We start from the raw sequence: 18,023 nt of genomic DNA on the forward strand, positions 1-18,023 counted from the left end.
GGAACCCTATGTGGCCAATACCACTCTTACCTTAAAGAATATCTGCTATAGTAAAACATATATACATGTATGTTTACATATATACATATATATTTTATAACTATATGTATTTATAACTATATATATAGCAAGATACACATTTATATATTGACTACTAATTACTTTTAAAAATATTTAACAAAAGCATAACAACAATAGGGAGTAAATACAACAAAGTATTAACAGTGGCATCTCTGGAATTACGTATAACTCTTAATTCTATCTGCTTGTTTAAGTTTTCCAAATTCCTGGTAATAAGCATAAATTATATGTTTCTTAAATTTATTTATTTATTTAATCTGCCTCTGTGGGTGGCTCCTCCTCTAACATTGACAGGATAGCCTAACGGCCAAGCATAGATTTTTTTTTTAACATCTTGCATCCTGGGTTCAAATCCCATTTCTGCTTAATATTAGTCTTGTGACTTTGTAAAAGTCAAACTGGCTTCTCAGTGCCTTCTTTCCTCATTTGTAAAGCAGAAAAATAAATAAATAAATAAAGTGTCTATGTATTAGACGTGTAACCTTGAGAAAGTTAATTGACCATAGTTTTCTCATTTGAAAATAAGGGAAATAAAAGTATGTAGATCATAGGGTTCTCAAGAAGTTTAAATTAGTTAATATACCTAAAGTAATTCTTGCCTAGCACATAATAAACCCTCCATACATGTTACCTCTCATTTTTATTGACAAATATTGAGATATAAATTAACCTGTATTTTATGTAATATTTAGGTACAAATAAGTTCTTATCACAAAATGATATTCAAAAAGTTCAAAAACCCCAGAGAATTTTATTCTAAAATTTGGCACCGGGCTGTGTCACAGTGTGACACCAAAGGAGAGTTACTGTGATTTGTGAGTGTGCTTAATTCCATCTGTGCATGATAGTAACTAAAATAAGAGAGAAAACCTTCTTTAATCCTTATAGTGAAGGAAAACTTTTATTACAAAACTTAGTGATACATAAAAGCTGTCCATTGGCTTATGAAAACGAGTCTTGAAAATATGAATGTTTCTCACTGAATATTTCTAGAATGAATGGAAGCAAAATTTTCTTATTTGTTCTTCAGATCAATGTTGCAAGTTATTTTCAAATGAATTTAATAAGAAAGAAGACTGACACAGGAATGCATGTTTGTTTGCCCCAGGTCATATAGCAACTATGTGTCAGAGTCTGAATTTGAAACTTGGGTTCTCTGGTTCTAAACCAGAGGATTTCCATGGTTAAGATTCCACTCTTTCTCCAAACTGAAGCATATTATTTTCTTATTACATTGATTTTGGGGGCCCAGAACCTATTTCTCCATCTGGTTGAAAGTGCTCTATGAGTTCCTTTGGGGAATTCCAGCTGTACCTCCGCGGAAAACCTAGGTGAGCCCAACATTGAAGCTTCCTGCACTGCCCTAGTGATGTTGTCAGCCTATGATCCAGAGAAACCAATCAAATCTTACCCTGAGAATTTTTATCTTAAGTAAAGTTAATATCTATGAAGAAGTATATGGACTCCAACAGTAGTAGTGGTCACTCACATGCTATAACTGTGGAGAGTGGTTGTTCCTACCTATGCACGCCTGGAAATAATTCAGGGAGAAAAGACCATTCATTCCATGCTTTATTCTAAGAGCTTTAACAGACAAGTTGGTCTGTTAAAGACCAATTGAAATGACCCAATCCATTCTTATAATTGCATATGACATGGAGAATGCTTTTTGCAAGTAGAGTTTTAGTGCTAGGGGTGGGAAGAGGGTATTCATGGATATTCCTGTAGGCTCAGAGGTTGAGTCAACCAATAGTGCCTGCACATAGCATTAAAGTCCTGATAAGGTGTGTAAAGCAGAGTCCTTTTCAACTCTCAACTATGGGGAGAATTCATTTTAAGAGTGCAGGCAGGCTCTCTGCTTGGCCAAATTTCAAATTACAGCCAAGGGGCTTAATTCAGAATGTAACACCAGTTTCTTATTCCTTTAAAATAACTTTTATGAAACTATTTATATTGTACTTGTTGTGAAAGTCTGAAATGTCAAAGGGCTTTTAAAAGAATTTCAAAAGTGTGCTTTCATCACATGGTGATAAGTGCATTTATCAGAATGTTAATGTTAAAAAATGTCTCTCAAAAATAATCAATCTTTTAAAAAAATGAGTTAAAAAAAATGGCTTTGGCATTCATTTGCCTGTCTTCATTCAAAGCATCTACTTCAATCACCTGATTTTCCTTTCTCATTGCTTCTCATCTGCTTCCCTTTCTCCATATCCCTATCTCCCTTCTTTATGTAGGATGAATATATTCTTCTCATTTCTTTTACTATTAACTGTCTTTGCTCTTCTTCTCCTCTGTGATTACCAAGCTTCACAAACAGGACTGAAATATGAGTGAAAATGACTTAATAAGGATTTTCTATTCAGAAAAATTTGCCTTCAGTGGTGTTTGATGATTTCTCCTGAGAAAAAGGCATTCAAAGTCTTACCCTAGTCATCTCTGAGCAAAACATTTCAAATTGGCCAAGCACCTTCATAAATGAGAACTAGAAACTGACAGGAACAAAAAGATTTCCTGCAGCGGTAAACACAATGATGCTTTTATATTGATAATACTCTGAGGGCAATTCCTGCATTTCTAGTGAAGGCTATTTAAAGTACAGGTTAACAATGCGAAATCTAGCCCTTTTAAGACAGCATGCGTGAATAACATGTTGGTTTGCATTCATCAGTTGGTTTTTAGATTTTTCTATTTTGAAAAGCAGAAACAGTATAACTTGTGCCATTTGAAATTCCTGTGCATTATAGTAAGTTGTCTTAAAAATTGACTTGGTTGCTTTTCCAAGGGAATGAAGTTTTATTTCTTACAAGAAGTTCTAATTGATATATCAGAGGAAAAAAAATGCCCTAAAAATACTTCTCAAAACGTTTTACCCACTACTATTCTCGTGAGAAGAAAGGGAATATATAACCCTCCTGGGATCTGGCCAGTAAGCGAGAAATTTTTTAAAATGTATCTTAAAGATTCAAGTGAATTTGCATTCTGTTCTATCCACATATAATTTTAAAATTATGTTTTAAATAATTTAGCTTAATTTTCCCTCCAATCTTTGAGAAAAAAAATTAGCTGTTCCAAAACTTATCATTGTTTATCATTTAGTAACATGCATACTGCTGGGCTGCCAACTCACATCCCAGTTTAAGAAACACAGGCCAAAGAAAGTATCCTTTCAAGCAACTAAACAGAAGGCCATATTGTTATTTTGGACGAGATACAGTTTATCTCCTTCATGTATTAGATTATTGCGTGTGACTTAAAAGATACTCATTTCTTCAGTTAGTCAACAATTACATATTGCATGTTTGTTATGGGTCCATTCTGTGGATGAGGCTGGCAAACAAGACAGTTACTAAAGTTGCCCTCATGGTGCTTGTATTTTATGGAAATACTGCAGACAATTAACAATGTCGATAAATAAACAGGCCATTCAACCAATTTACCAACCAGATAGTTACAGATTGTGATAAAACTCCAGAGGAAATACATAAGATCAGATAAAATTCTGGGAAGAAGCCAATTTGGATAATATGCCTGAGAGAGCCTTTTTCTAAGACAGTGATCGTGGTACTCTCCGAAAGACAGGAAAGAGACAGCTGTGCAAACCAGTGAATACCGATTACAGTTTTTTATGGGTGAAAAAGGTGGATTTTAAGCCAGAGACACTTTTTAAGAAATGGATTATCAGGTCTCTTTTGCTTCTTGGTTTAGAGATCAGCCAGAAGCAGTTCTCGGTTATGATTGCTCTATTCCTGGTTTCTATGTGCAAAGCTCAGCTTTCTGCTAATTTCATTTCATAGATATGTCACACTTTCTGGAGGAATGCACCTTGAATGCATTTTGATAAAATCTTTAGGATAATTTATTACATTCTAGATATTAATCCCATTAGCACAGGCTTTACTGAAGGGTTCATATTTCAGAATCTTCTTATACTTGATTTTGGTACATACTGATCATTATGCATGTATTCCCAAGGAAAATACGAAAAGAAACAATGTTGTTTTACCATCCACATTGAAAGAATCCTTTCTACTCGTTTCAGCAAAATTTAAGTGTACACACAAACACACACACACGTTCAACTACAGGAAATTTTCTTCAAATGGAATTTCACACGGAAAACAAATGCTACCAAAATGTAGTAACAGAAAAATTCTGATTGAATACATATTTGGAGGCCAGGTTGCTTCCCAAATGGGCCTTTTCCTGCCATGTTTCATGTTCCTCACCTCCTTTCTTCAGTGGCAGACCCTCAGCAAATTCACATGTACTTGTTGTAATTGTGATGACTTGTAATTGTCCACACTGGGGCTCCTGGGAGCAGGATGTAAAAATAATTTCCTAGAATGATACAAAGGTCCATAACAACTTTTCATTTCTTACCCTTATGATTTTAAAAGGAAGTGTAGGATCTATTAAATGTTACGAACTTTAACCACATTGATGTCTTGGGAATTGAGACTACATGAACACACTCTTGATTCTGCTAATACTTTTAGCAATGTATTACAGCAGGATGTTCCACAAAATTTTACCTTCTACATCTCATGTTAGAAAATTCTCTTTTCATTCTATCAAGCTCTAATTCTAGTTTTTTAAATTGTTAGCTTAGGATACCTGATAAAGTCACCTTTCCAAGAAATTAAAATATTTCTAATCATTCTCCTTTCAAGGCAGAATTTTTCCAGTCTTCAAAATCTACCATGGATATTGACCAAATATCCACAAATGAGTCTTATCATATTGTTATTAGCAATGATGTATGAAAGATACAATTTTAAACATGCCACTAAATTTACAAGTTCCTCAAGGGAAAAGCTCCTCTTGGAAATGTTTTTTTAATAGTTTCATTCCATGAATAAATGTTTTAAAGAAGAAAAAACCCTGTCATTTGTTCCATTACTGTATCTTGTTCAAAGTAATCTTTACTAGCTGGTCTAGTTTCCCAACTCCCAAGTATACTGTTCAACTAGAGTATTATTATAGACACTCGATATTATCTAAGGCCACACACTGCTTTTTTATCAAGCATCTCCAGGTGCTTCTAAAGTATCCTCACACTTCAGAGAAGCTGACCTAAACTGTGTATTGGTTTATGATTATTGCAACCAATCTTACAGAGGAAAAATTATAAACATAAACTACTTTCAATAAAAGAGTTTACTCAAGTGTGGTCATGTGGCTTTCCACAGTTGGAGGGTTGGTAACCAGCTTAATTTCCACATTGGAACAGGTTTAAGGGATGTAGAAAGTAGGAATTGCCTTATCAAAATAGTGTAGTTATTCATTATACATATTAGAGGTTCCTTGATAATAACCTTATGTGCAATAAAACAATTTTTTAATTTTTTATTTAAGGCTAATCGCTGAATTTTAAGGATGAGTCCTAGTTTTCTCCCTTAACCATGTACTGTCTTTATTTTTTCAATAAAAATATATACATTTTTCTTGATGTGGCACAGGAAAACTATATAAGTTTTCCTTATAAGTAAGTGTAAAAAAATGAGTCAGAAAAAAATTTTTAAATGAATAACTTATTTTGAAAATTCCTTTTCTTTGTCTTTGCAGGATTTTCTTTCTGATTACTCCATACAATATGCTAATTTTTGTACACACCTAATATAAGCAAGAATGCTTATAGAGTTTAGAATATTAAAATATGTTAAAATATTTTTTCTCCAAATAATTTTTGACTAAGTATTTTCAGAAAAAAATTAAAGAAAAATGTTATACAAATTTCCATTGCTAGATTGAATGGAAAGGGATGAAATAATTCAGTGGAACAGGAAAAATTTAATGCAGTTTTTATCATTACTCTCTCTTGTTGTATCATGCTTTGTCTATCTACCGATGTCTGGGGATGTCTAGGTCAAGATTTTTATTAGCAACCTAGGATTCCTGGATTAAGTAAGCCACTTGTTCAATACAACTAGAGAATCTTCAAATGTATGATAGTCTACTTCTGGGAAAAAGATCCCAGCTCAATCAGTCAATATAAGGTAATTGTCAAATTTTATAAAAACCTGATTTTAAAAAAGTCAAACAATTTACATAGTATTTGAACACCTGAGATTTTAGTAAGAAAATATTTTTTATTGAAAAGAGAAATGTGGATCAGAAGAAATAACAGAAATTATTAAACAATTTTTTCTTAGTTTTTTTCCAAGTTTTCCTTATTTATTATTTCAGCAGCTAGAAAGAACAAGAGACCCCCATAGAGCTTAAAATTCTTCAAAAGCTTGGCCTGCATAGATTAACTAAATATTTGGGACCCACTACTGACGTAAATAGTCATTTTCAATCTTAACTTTCAGAAGCATATACCTTACTATTTCCAAGGTAATTTCAAATATGCTGGTGTATTTTAAGTAAAACAGCATCTGCTTTTTTTTTTATTAGTAAAGACAGAAGGAAGTTAAAAGAAAGAAGGAAAGACATAGGGAAGGAGAAAGGGAGGGAGGGCAGAGGAAAGGAAGTAATTTGGATATACTAATGAAAGCTGAGAGGCTCCAGGGAGGGACTCTCTAGAGCTTTTGCATAAAATCTTGTGATTTATGGTAGATGTACTAGAAATAGATTCCCACCTTATCTGTTTTCCCAAGACGAGTTTTAGTTTCTCTATCAATGTGTAATTCTGGTATTGAATTTTTTTCTTTTGAAAACTTTATACCAGTTGCCCAGAAGATCATAAACCTGAATTATCTTCTAACAGATTTCCTTGGTTTATGTAAAACTATTCTTGGGAAGAAGATCTGGAGTAAAGAAAATGAGAAGAAGAAAAAAAAGGCCTTTAACACAAGAAAAGATTTAAGAACTAGGCATAGAAATTACTTAAATATTCAAATTCTATGTCTTTCTACAATTTATCATGCAACCTATACAAAAATAAAGCTGAGGATATGAGTACATCCTAAGACCCTAAAATTTCCTTGTGACTTTCCAAGAGGCATTATTGGAAGGAGGTGAAAGCTGACTTCATAAATGAAAAGGAATAAGATTGTAAATAAAGATCCCCTTTGAATATACTATACTAAACACTAGAGCTTGAAGTATTATTAATTACCCAAGCATGTGGGAAGATTAATGGTGTAACTATTTCCCTACACTGTTATTCTAAATATTTCAGTTTGAAATTTTAGCCTTTAAGTATTTCTTGGAAAGAAAAAAGAATAATTTTGAACTGACCTATATTAGATAAACTGAGGCACATTAAACACTTTAAGAGTTTGTTTAAACAGACATCGATTCCAGTTGGGCAGCGCCAAGCTGAAAGTGGTTAGGAGTGCTCTGTGGACAGAAGCTTAGGGAAAGGCTTTTATACAGCAGACACAGAAACGAAACAAAGACATTATTTGATTGGCTATAGCTTAAGCAGTTGCCTTATTTGGGAAAGACTCGTTGGTTGTTTGTGATTGATTGTCCTTAAATTTTATTTTCTTGGATACAAGTGCATTTATAATCAACTTGGCTTAGGTTTCAAGTTTGCTAACGTAGGCTACCAAGGCATTAGAGCCACCTCAATCTAATGACATCCTTGTTCAATTACTTTAACAATTCCTCTTTTTGGTGATCCTCTCATACATGAGGGATGGACCAAAAAGTTGGCATTAGTGCCATTCTCCAGTCATCATCTGGATTAAGTTAGTCTTATCTCATTATGAAACTCATAGGTTATGATGTCAAATTCATGGAAAGACTTTTTGTTGTTGTTCATCTCATTGTGCATCTTGTTTCTGTTTCTTCAAGTGCAGTGAGAACATCTGATGTACTGCTCATGGCCTTGAACACATATTTAAGACACCTGAGAAAACACAGTGCACCTGGGAGACTACAGTGATGACCAGCAGGAGGACAAGATGAAGAGACTGAAGTATCCTCCTTACCCAGGGCCCCCGTTAACCAAACCAGTTGGTGTCAAAACAAAACAAAAAAAAAATCAAAGGATGTACCTAAAGAGGCATCAACCTGTTTTAGCCAAGTGGCTTGTTTGTTAATTTCTTGTATTTGAGTTTCTACCATACCGGAGGTGTTGATCCCAGTGCGGCAGAAGATATTTGCTATGGCACAGATTCCTTGTTGTTAACAAGTAATCCAAAGCAATTCTATTATCTAAAAACCACCTTAGAAAGAAAGCACAGGGACTTTTGTTGTGCAGTTATGGCCTTACAGGTAGAATCAGCAATAGTTGCCAGAGTTAAGAACACGTTTCTAATCATGTTTTCACTTGCACTTACTTCAAGCCAAGGAAAGTGGTAGTCTACAGGTGATGTTCATCCAGAGGGGATTAACATCTGCTGGTAAACTTCTTTTGGATTAGTAATACCAGTTTAGAGGAATGGACCGCTGCTGGGTTTCTGAGTTGTTTTGTAGTGACAGTGGTGCTGCTACAATTCCTAATTCACATTAGCCTGCATTGGCCAACCATTGAGACAGGCTGAACCATGCATATTTATAACCGTTACCATCACAGACAAAAATCATATCCTGGCAGCAAGTACAGCAAGAATAATGATTGACTATATAGGCTCTTTTTAAGTTTGGTTTGCTGGAACTTTTCATAAGGAATCTCAGAATAGATTTTTAAAAGTCTTTTGAGGTTAAGAAGCCAGCAAAGAACTCACCATTAGACTTCACCTAAAATGCCTATAGATTTGAATGAATTGCTCACTTCCTGATGTTCCCAAAATATCCTGAGTTTTCTGTGCACACCAGGAAATAACCTTCCTTACTCATCTCTTAAGGCTGCCAGGAATCCTGTAAGCAGGGTACCAGATGGTTTTTACAGGGTCTTTTTTGGCTCCATAAATTCAACCTTAGTTCCTTATGACTGTCTAGTCATATCTGATTCTGCACACATCTCTCTCAAATATGGCATTCCAGTCAAAGCCTTGGTAATACAACCAATGTTCCCAATTGTGTCCTGTCACAGGCAAGGTGATTCTTACTGAAATTATGTGAATAACTATCTGTATGGCCATGAAAATAAAAATTCTCACTAAGAATTTTCTGAATTCTGGAGGGGTTAGGTAGGGAGAAAGAAATAAATGTTTCAATTTTGTTTACAAAGGTATAACTTACCAAATTGCTGTAAGTTATAGATAACTTTAAAAAAATTTTCCCTTAAGTCTGGAAAGCAAAACTTTAAAGAACCAGCAATATTTTTTTTTAAAAAGGCATAAAATTATAATTATCCCCAACAGTTCATTCAGTCCCAGATAATTAATTCTTATTCTGCTTAATCTTAGGTTAGCAGTTTATGAATTCAGTTATTCCATTAGAGTTTTAGAAATTCTTACTGAGTTCAGTGGTATGATTGTAAAGTTATCAGAAACCTATATTTGTCAGAATCCTTTCCTTGAATCTCTTTGAAGACAAAGCAGTTTTGCAAAAGCATCAGAGTAAAATAACTCTGTAAATGACAAAAAAAAAAAAAAAAAGCTTAAGAATAGTCTAAGAAAACTGTCCTTTTAACAGATGAAAGAACTAAATTTTAATGTGAACTTGAAAAACTTGGGGGTTACTTTTTGTATTTCTGAGAGAATCTGTAATTTATGTAAGTGTTTATTTTTCTTTAAGCCAATTAAATAGAGCTCTTTTACAAATTAATTTTGGCAATACCATCTGGAGGTAAAAAAACATTCAAACATCTGTAACATGTGTATATTGCCATACAGAAACATACAGACAGATACAAACAGAAATCTTATAGATTTGTTTAAAATTTTTAGCTATGAGACAGGTACCATAATATAAAACTCACTGGTTTATAAAAAGAACATTTGAATCCAAATTGTGTTTCTGGTGGTGGTAATAAAAATTAAAATTTCCCACTAACATGACTAAAGCTTTTCACTAATATTAGTGGAGAAGACTTTCAAGATGTTTTCATTTGCTTTTTTAAAGAATCGAGGCAATTTTTGATTCATTTAGTCTTAGAAGCTTCTGCATACCAATCAAAAACACATCCCATTATTTTGGGGAAGTTTGGAACCCCTATTTCTCTGTGTACCTCATAAACGGATAAGCTCATCTAGATTTAAGTTCCCCAAAATGATCACAGTAATTCAAGATTATCTTTGGTAATGTTAACCCACTTGTTCAGACAAACACACGTTCTGTACCTATGGTTTTTATCCATATATTTAGCTAGAGTCCCAGATGGAGGAGTCTCAGACTCTCTGGACTTGGAGGAATCCATTATCTTTTTCCTTTCTCTAAAACAAAATTTTACCAACCTGAGACATCATACTGGACCCAGTTCAATTTAAGTCAGATGCAGTCTAACTTCAGAATCAATTCGGAAAAAGAAATGCTCAAATAAAGATAGAGAGCTCATAACACAAAATCAGTGGAGCTCAGATCTGAGACAAACTTACCTGCAACCCTCAGGCATGGTGCAATCAGCTCCGGAGGTACCATAGAGAGGCTCCTTTTAACAACAGAATTGTTAAAAGATAAACTGAAGCACGTTAAAATTTTCAAGAGTCTATTTAAACAAGCCTGGTTTGAATTGGACAATCCCAAATCAAAAGTGCTTAGGAGGGATCTTAATACTTACCCCCAGTGGTTTGGCAGTCCTACCCCCAAAAATGTCCATAGTCTAATCTTCAGGACCTGTGAATATGTTGCCTTCCAAGGTAAAAGAGACTCTACAGATATAATCAACGTTTAAAACCTTGACATGAAGAGATTATCCTGTATTATTCAGATGGGCTCAATTTAATTCCGTAAGTTCTTAAAAACAGAGTCCTTCTGGCTGCAAACAATCAGAAAGAAAAAGAGCCTATTTTTGAAAATGATCAAGAGCAAGTTCTTAAAGGAATAGAGTTTAATCTGTCTTTATTATTTCTTTATCTTTGGAAAAATAATTTCTAAAGAAAAAGAATAAATTAAAAAAAATAGAAACCCCAGTCAGTGGTCTTAATAATTTTTCTTTAACTCAAGTATTTTACATAGTGAAAGAACAAACATTTTGCAAAATATTCTAATTGTTTTTATAATCTTTGTATTAGAGGGAACCACAACGTGGTAAAAACATTTAAACATTATTAAAATAGTTGATTCTTTTGTAAGAGGGATAATGACCAAGTACTGACAGTTTAGCTAGTTTAGTTTGAATCAAAGATGACTTAAGTAGGGATGATTACATCTCTGAACTGAAAATTTCTGGCCTTTAGAGGAAGTAGAAGCCTTAGGAGAAATAGTGTAAATAATTGCACTTCACAAAACATGCCTAAATATCCATGCAGGCATTTACATACATCACTTGCCTGTCCCACGTATAAGTGTATTCGGTTTGCCTGCTTCCAATATTAGATAAACTTGGTTTATGTCATTGCATTATTTTCCTTCTTTCTTAACTCCTTCATCCAATGCTAAACTAATTCTTAATGGAAAGGAACATTTTATTTCTGTTTTGTTCCCCTACACAATAAACACTCGATACATCGTTGACTGACTTCTCAAGGTAACGGAAGTAGAAACCACATTTTCAGAGACAAAAATTTTTCTTGAAACCTCAAATACAATATTACTTTAGCTACACTGAATTCATTTAGTACCTTTATTCCTGGGAGATAAAGCCAACCTACATCGACTGTGAAGCATCTTCACACCTGTCTGATGTGGAGGTAGAATGTAGGGCACACGATAACAATATGCTTGCCTTAATAACCCAAACAAAACATTCTTGTGCAAAATTTTAAAAAGATATTTCAAGTAGGGCTAGGCAATGGCTCTCCAACTTGAATGTGCCTAACCATCATATGAAATATATAGAATATGCAGATTCCTGGGTCTCCAGCTTCAGAATATGATGTTTCCAATACAGGTTGTCAGGGGACCACACTTTGATGCCAAAACCAAAAACAAACTAAACAAAACCAAGTGAGTAGACTCACCTGGGGGAAAAAAAAAAAAAAAAAAAAAAGCAGTTGAGTGAGGTAGATCATTTTTCTATAAGAAAAGTTTACCAGATAAATCTTACCCAAGGTAACAAGCATAATCTTAATCTCTAAGGGTTTTTTCTCCCCTACTGTGTTTAAAACACCCTAAGATGTCTTCAATTTCCTTCAAGGAAAACCATGTGTGCTTGTTGCATCGCCATGATGCCTCTCTATTATAGACTAGATTGAGCTCATCTGCGAAAAGTTTTAAACCATGAGCTGCATTGGACGGATATGAGAATATGAGAGCCATGGGGCTAAGGCACTATCCCACTGCAGACGCTGATCTGGGACGGAGAGCCATGTGCCCTAAGACAAGGATTCCATTATCTCAAGAAGGGAAGGACTGAAACCCCCAGTGTTTTTCTGTGTAGGTACAAATGTGTGTGTGGATTTCTGAAAATGGCATGGCAGATCGGAGGATGCAAGCAGAGAGGACCATATGTGACACCAAAATAAAACCAAAAATACACAAAAAACACTACCAGTTCTTCGTGAAGCATGTGTGTTTCCAGAGTGAGGATGAGTTTACAGACATCAGAGGTCATCTTATCCTGATTCCACTACTTCTCTAGCAATGAAGTATGTGGTCATTCGCAAATTGTTCTAAGCATGATTTTTCTTATTGTAAAAATGAAGGTAATAATAAACAAGAGACAATTTATCTGGATGTCTAAACACTGGAAGCACCACCAAAATGGAATTGTCCTAAAAAGTTTTCTATAAAAATAGTCTTATGCAAAAAATCTTTAAAAGTCACAGGCTAAGTAATACTCTCTTATCCCTTTCAATATGCTTCACAAGGTTTATTAACACAAGAATAAGTTTAAATATGTGGGCATATGTATAACGCTTTAAATTAGAGCAAGTTTCTCCTTTAGCTCTGCTGATTTCATTTGAGTTTATAGTTACTGTTCATTATGAGCAGCATCTGCTTTATTGAATAAATCAATAAATCAATTAGGACCACAGAGCATGAGCTAGCAAAATAGCACAAATTCCAAAGCTTAGGGAGGTGTATGTGAATTCTTCCGGTTAATTCTAAGGAAATGTAGTAAAAAGAGCACTAAATTGGGTATCGAGAGACTTGGGTTCCTTAGATTAACACCTGTCATGGATTTCTTGGGCAAGTCATTTTCAACAGAAATATGAAAAAGCAGCTATATGCAAATAGTTTACACGGATTGTTATGGAACAGTAGTTCTCGTTTTCCAAAGGAAATCAAACTCATTTCAGCTGTAAGAGTCAGAAAATGCAGGACCATACCTTTATTTAGGCTAGGATCCAGGGAAGTGCTACCTGCTGTCTCCCTTTTACTCCTCCTCCTATTCTTCCATAAAGCCTCACCACCCAATGAAAGAAACATCTGAGACAGATCAGGGGGATCCTACACATTATTTTTTGAAAACCACTGTTAATGTCTAAAACACTGTTCATATCTAATTTTGTTGGGTTTTGGAATATGAGCTAAAATATTTTTCTGTCTGATATTTTATCTGGATAACTTTATTTATACAGCATAGTTTGGATTCATATGTTATTACACACACACACACACACACACACACCCTTTCTTTCTTATTAACGGAACCCCTACATTGGGAAAGGGGAGGCATCCGGACCGTGTTCAACTCAATTCTCCATTTTCTTCCCAGCCTTTTTGATATAGCTAGCAATGAGATGGAACCAGAACTCATGATTGACCCTGAGAAAGCGCTTTAAATAGTCCTAACTCAACTCAAAGTCCTGCCCCTGCTGACATGAAGTGGAAGCAATGGCCAGAGGATTGGGGCCTTCTTGAAAACAAGGAGTGATCTTACAGATGGAAGTCATACACTAAGGAAGGGAGAGAAGATAGGAGGGGACCAGAGCCCACTGAAGGTGAAGCAGGCAAACCTCACATCAGTATCAGACTGCCTACCTCTAGACCTCTCTTACGAAAATTTATCTTGTTTAAGCCACTGATATTAAGATCCAGCCTACTTATTCCCGATACTAATGTTTTCTAGACCAAATATAGAGACGTATAGAATTGCACTGACTACTTCTACCTTTTTTTTTTTTAAATTTGAAATACTACTGCTGAAAGAGCCTCATGACTTTAAAAAAATGGCTCAGAGAAAACTGATGGGCTCACATAAGAGGACTAAAAAACCCTGGGCAAATGAGGAACAGTTTATGGACTAAATGGAATGGTGGATAGACACACTGACAAAGGAGAAAGGCAGAGACATAGGTCACAATTGGGATGTGTTTTTATTTTTCATTTTTTGAGGAAAAAATAATGACACCTAGGTTTGAAAGCTCGCTGGACCACTTAGCCATTCTCTCTCTCTTAGACATGCACATGACCGTTCTGATTCTTAGTTTTCTCACCTGTAAAGTGAAGATTATGTTATTACCTCACAGAATTGTGTGATAATTCAATGACCTAATTCTGCACAGACCATTTTAATCCACCCAGATAGTAAGTGCTCAATAAATTGAAGCCACTTTTGTTCTCACTAACATCAGTACACTCTCTTCCATTAGTTAACTATAGTCTGTGCTTCAGGTGACTGATTCAGGTGGAATGAAAGGTGCTTCAGGTGAATGAAAGGTGGAAACAGATGACTTCTAATGCTTCCTCACAAATCAAAATTCTCTGACCCAAGGCAGATATATATGATGTATATGTTAGCAGTCTATGCTAAAGTATTTTCCCTCTGGCTGCTTGCACATTTTCTACTTGAATTTTTATAGTGCTTCAAATTCTAACAATTTGAGATTTCTTGTGCTCTTGATTAGAAATAAAGGTAATGCAGGAGTAGTCAGGGGTTGTATATTCTACAGTGTGGTGGGCATCAGATTGCTTTATTCTGATCCCTACTTGGTCTATGAGCTTTGGTGTTATGAAATAAAAAGAGGTAATCAGGAGGAGGAGTAATGAGTGAGAATGAATGGAGCTGTTTCCAAGGGAGGGGCTGGGTTGAGTAGATTTGCACTTGAATATAGCCTATTAAGTAAAAAAGAACTATAATGAAGGGTTTCGGAGAAAAATAATGTATAACCTCAAAGTGTCCTGATCTGAGTAAGGATCAGAGAGATGAAATAACTCCCTAGACAAAAATCTTCCCAAAGACTGAGATTATCTCTGTGTTGTTCATTAATATATCCCCGGCAATTAGCACAGGACATCAAAAAATAGCCGATGAATGTTCAATAAATTTCCAGTTTTCACAATACTAAGTTTAAATGCCAAAGAGAACTAAACTTTTCTGATTATAACTCTGGTGCTTTATTTTTTCCCGTCCTCCCATCCTTTAGCTCCACTGCTTAGCATACTAAATATCTGGTGAATGAATGAACAGTGAACAAATTAATGAATATCCTTCTCTGCTTTTGTGAATATGCCATGGTCCAAACCGAAGAAAGACAAGAAGATAAAAGGAAAAAGGAGAAAGCCATCTCTGTCTTTTCTCTTTCTCTGTCTCCACCCACTCCAATACCCACACATAGTTCAAGCCCAATCCAAAGAATTTCTAAATTAGAGCATGCCGTGCAGGAACAAGAATGAGGCATTTGGCCTTGGTATTTTTATTTTAATATGTGTACTTGCAAAGGACAAAAGAAAGGTCAGAAAACAAACAATGCAGAAAGCAGTTGGAGAAAAATAATAATTGTCGGGGAAAATAGGGTTCTCTCAGACAGTAGTGACTAAAGATGAACAAACGCTGAGCAGCTGTTGTCAAGGGGATTCATCTGAACCACAATTCGGAGGAGAGTTCCAAAGCTGTTTTGTGGTTTAACACATTAAATACGCACAGAAAGCGATGAGAATAAATCATGCCTCATTGCAAGAGCTGTAACATGTGCCAGCAGGTGCTGCCTGAGTCAGACATACTCCAAACACCACCTCAAAAATGCGGCAAGAAGTCAAGGAAGTTGGATGATGCCTGTGTCTGATGGGGTGGGAACCATTCGCTAGGGGAAAAGGTTTTTTAGCTGAAACACATGTATGTGGGAGTTCGGTGCAAAATGATCTTGCACAAGAGGGAAAAAAAGAAAAGAAAAGGACAGCCTTTGGAGAGGAGGCAAACTGCTTCAGAACAAAGATAAGGCCTTTTCAAGAACTGAGCTGCTGGGAAAGTGCAGATTTTTTCCCAGGAATAGCCCGCCTCTCTCTCTCCGTCTCCAGCAGGCACCCAGTCCACTGCAGTAGCTCACCAACTGTTTGAAGCTCTACTATAAAAGACGATATTAAAAAAAAAAAAAAAAAGTGGAGTTGGAGGAAGTCAGGGAACTCCAAACTCACTTTCTCTTTCTAATTTTTAATAATCTCTAGGTGCCCTTCTTTTGCCATAGCTTTTATTTAAATAATATTACTTGCACTGTTATGATTACTAAAACAATGAATATTCATAAAAGGCAAAATGGAGTAGTGCCAAAATCCAGTCTGCTTAAATTACTACTTTGATTGTGATCATTAATATCTAGGTGACCTTGAGCATATCATTTAACCTCACATGGCCTCAGTTTCTTCAGCTGTAAATTAAGAATATTAATAGTACCTAACTCAGGATTAGATGAGGACTAAATGAGTTAATTTATGAAAAGAATTTATAACAGAGTCCTGGAATATATTAAATGCTTTGTAAGTGGTAGTAGTTATTGCATAAAACACAAAAGATGGTAATAATATTAAAACAATAATAGAGATAAGCAGAAAACAAAAATTATCCCTGGTCTCATTCCAACCAGAGACAGCCATTGTAAAATTTCAGTATGTTGCTTTACTCATATTTTGCTACCTTATATATTTTGAAAGTTCTTTTTTCTGATACTGATATTACTAATCTTATTATAATAACCATAATACAAACATCATATATATTTTTTTAACATGTTTATTGGAGTATAATTGCTTTACAATGTTGTGTTAGTTTCTGCTGTATAACAAAGTGAATCAGCTATATGTAAACATATATCCCCATATCCCCTCCCTCTTGTGTCTCCCTCCCACCCTCCCTATCCCAGCCCTCTAGGTGGACACAAAGCACCAAGTTGATCTCCCAGTGCTATGTGGCTGCTTCTCACCAGCCATCCATTCTATATTTGGTAGTGTATATATGTCCATACCACTCTCTCACCTCATCCCAGTCCACAACTCCCGTTCCCTGTGTCCTCAAGTCCATTCTCTATGTCTGCATCTTTATTCCGGTACCGGCCCTAGGTTCTTTAGAACCATTTTTTTTTTTTTTTTTTTTAAGATTCCATTGTATGCATTAGCATACGGTATTTGTTTTTCTTTCTGACTTACTTCATTCTCTTTGACAGACTCTAGGTCCACCGACCTCACTAAAAATAACTCAATTTCGTTTCTTTTTATGGCTGAGTAATATTCCATTGTATATATGTGCCACATCTTCTTTATCTATTCATCTGTCGATGGACACTTAGGTTGCCTCCATTTCCTGGCTATTGTAAATAGTGCTGCAATGAACATTGTGACATATTACTCTTTTTTGAATTATGGTTTTCTCAGGGTATATGCCCAGTAGTGGGATTGCTGAGTCATATGGTAGTTCTATTTTTAGTTTTTTAAGGAACCTTCATACTGTTCTCCATAGTGGCTGTATCAATTTACATTCCCACCAACAGTGCAACAGGGTTCCCTTTTCTCCACACCCTCTGTAGCATTTATTGTTTGTAGATTTTTTGATGATGGCCATTCTAACTGGTGTGAGGTGATACATCATTGTAGTTTTCATTTGCATTTCTCTAATGATTAATGATGTTGAGCATCCTTTCATGTGTTTGATGGCAATGTGTATATCTTCTTTGGACACATGTCTATTTAAGTCTTCTGTGCATTTTTGGATTGAGTTGTTTGGTTTTTTGATATTGAGCTGCATGAGCTGCTTGTATATTTTGGAGATTAATCCTTTGTCAGTTGCTTCGTTTGCAAATATTTTCTCCCATTCTGAGGGTGGTCTTTTCATCTTGTTTATGGTTTCCTTT

Source organism: Balaenoptera musculus, chromosome 8, assembly GCF_009873245.2.
Source record: "Balaenoptera musculus isolate JJ_BM4_2016_0621 chromosome 8, mBalMus1.pri.v3, whole genome shotgun sequence".
NCBI classification, from domain to species: domain Eukaryota; kingdom Metazoa; phylum Chordata; class Mammalia; order Artiodactyla; family Balaenopteridae; genus Balaenoptera; species Balaenoptera musculus.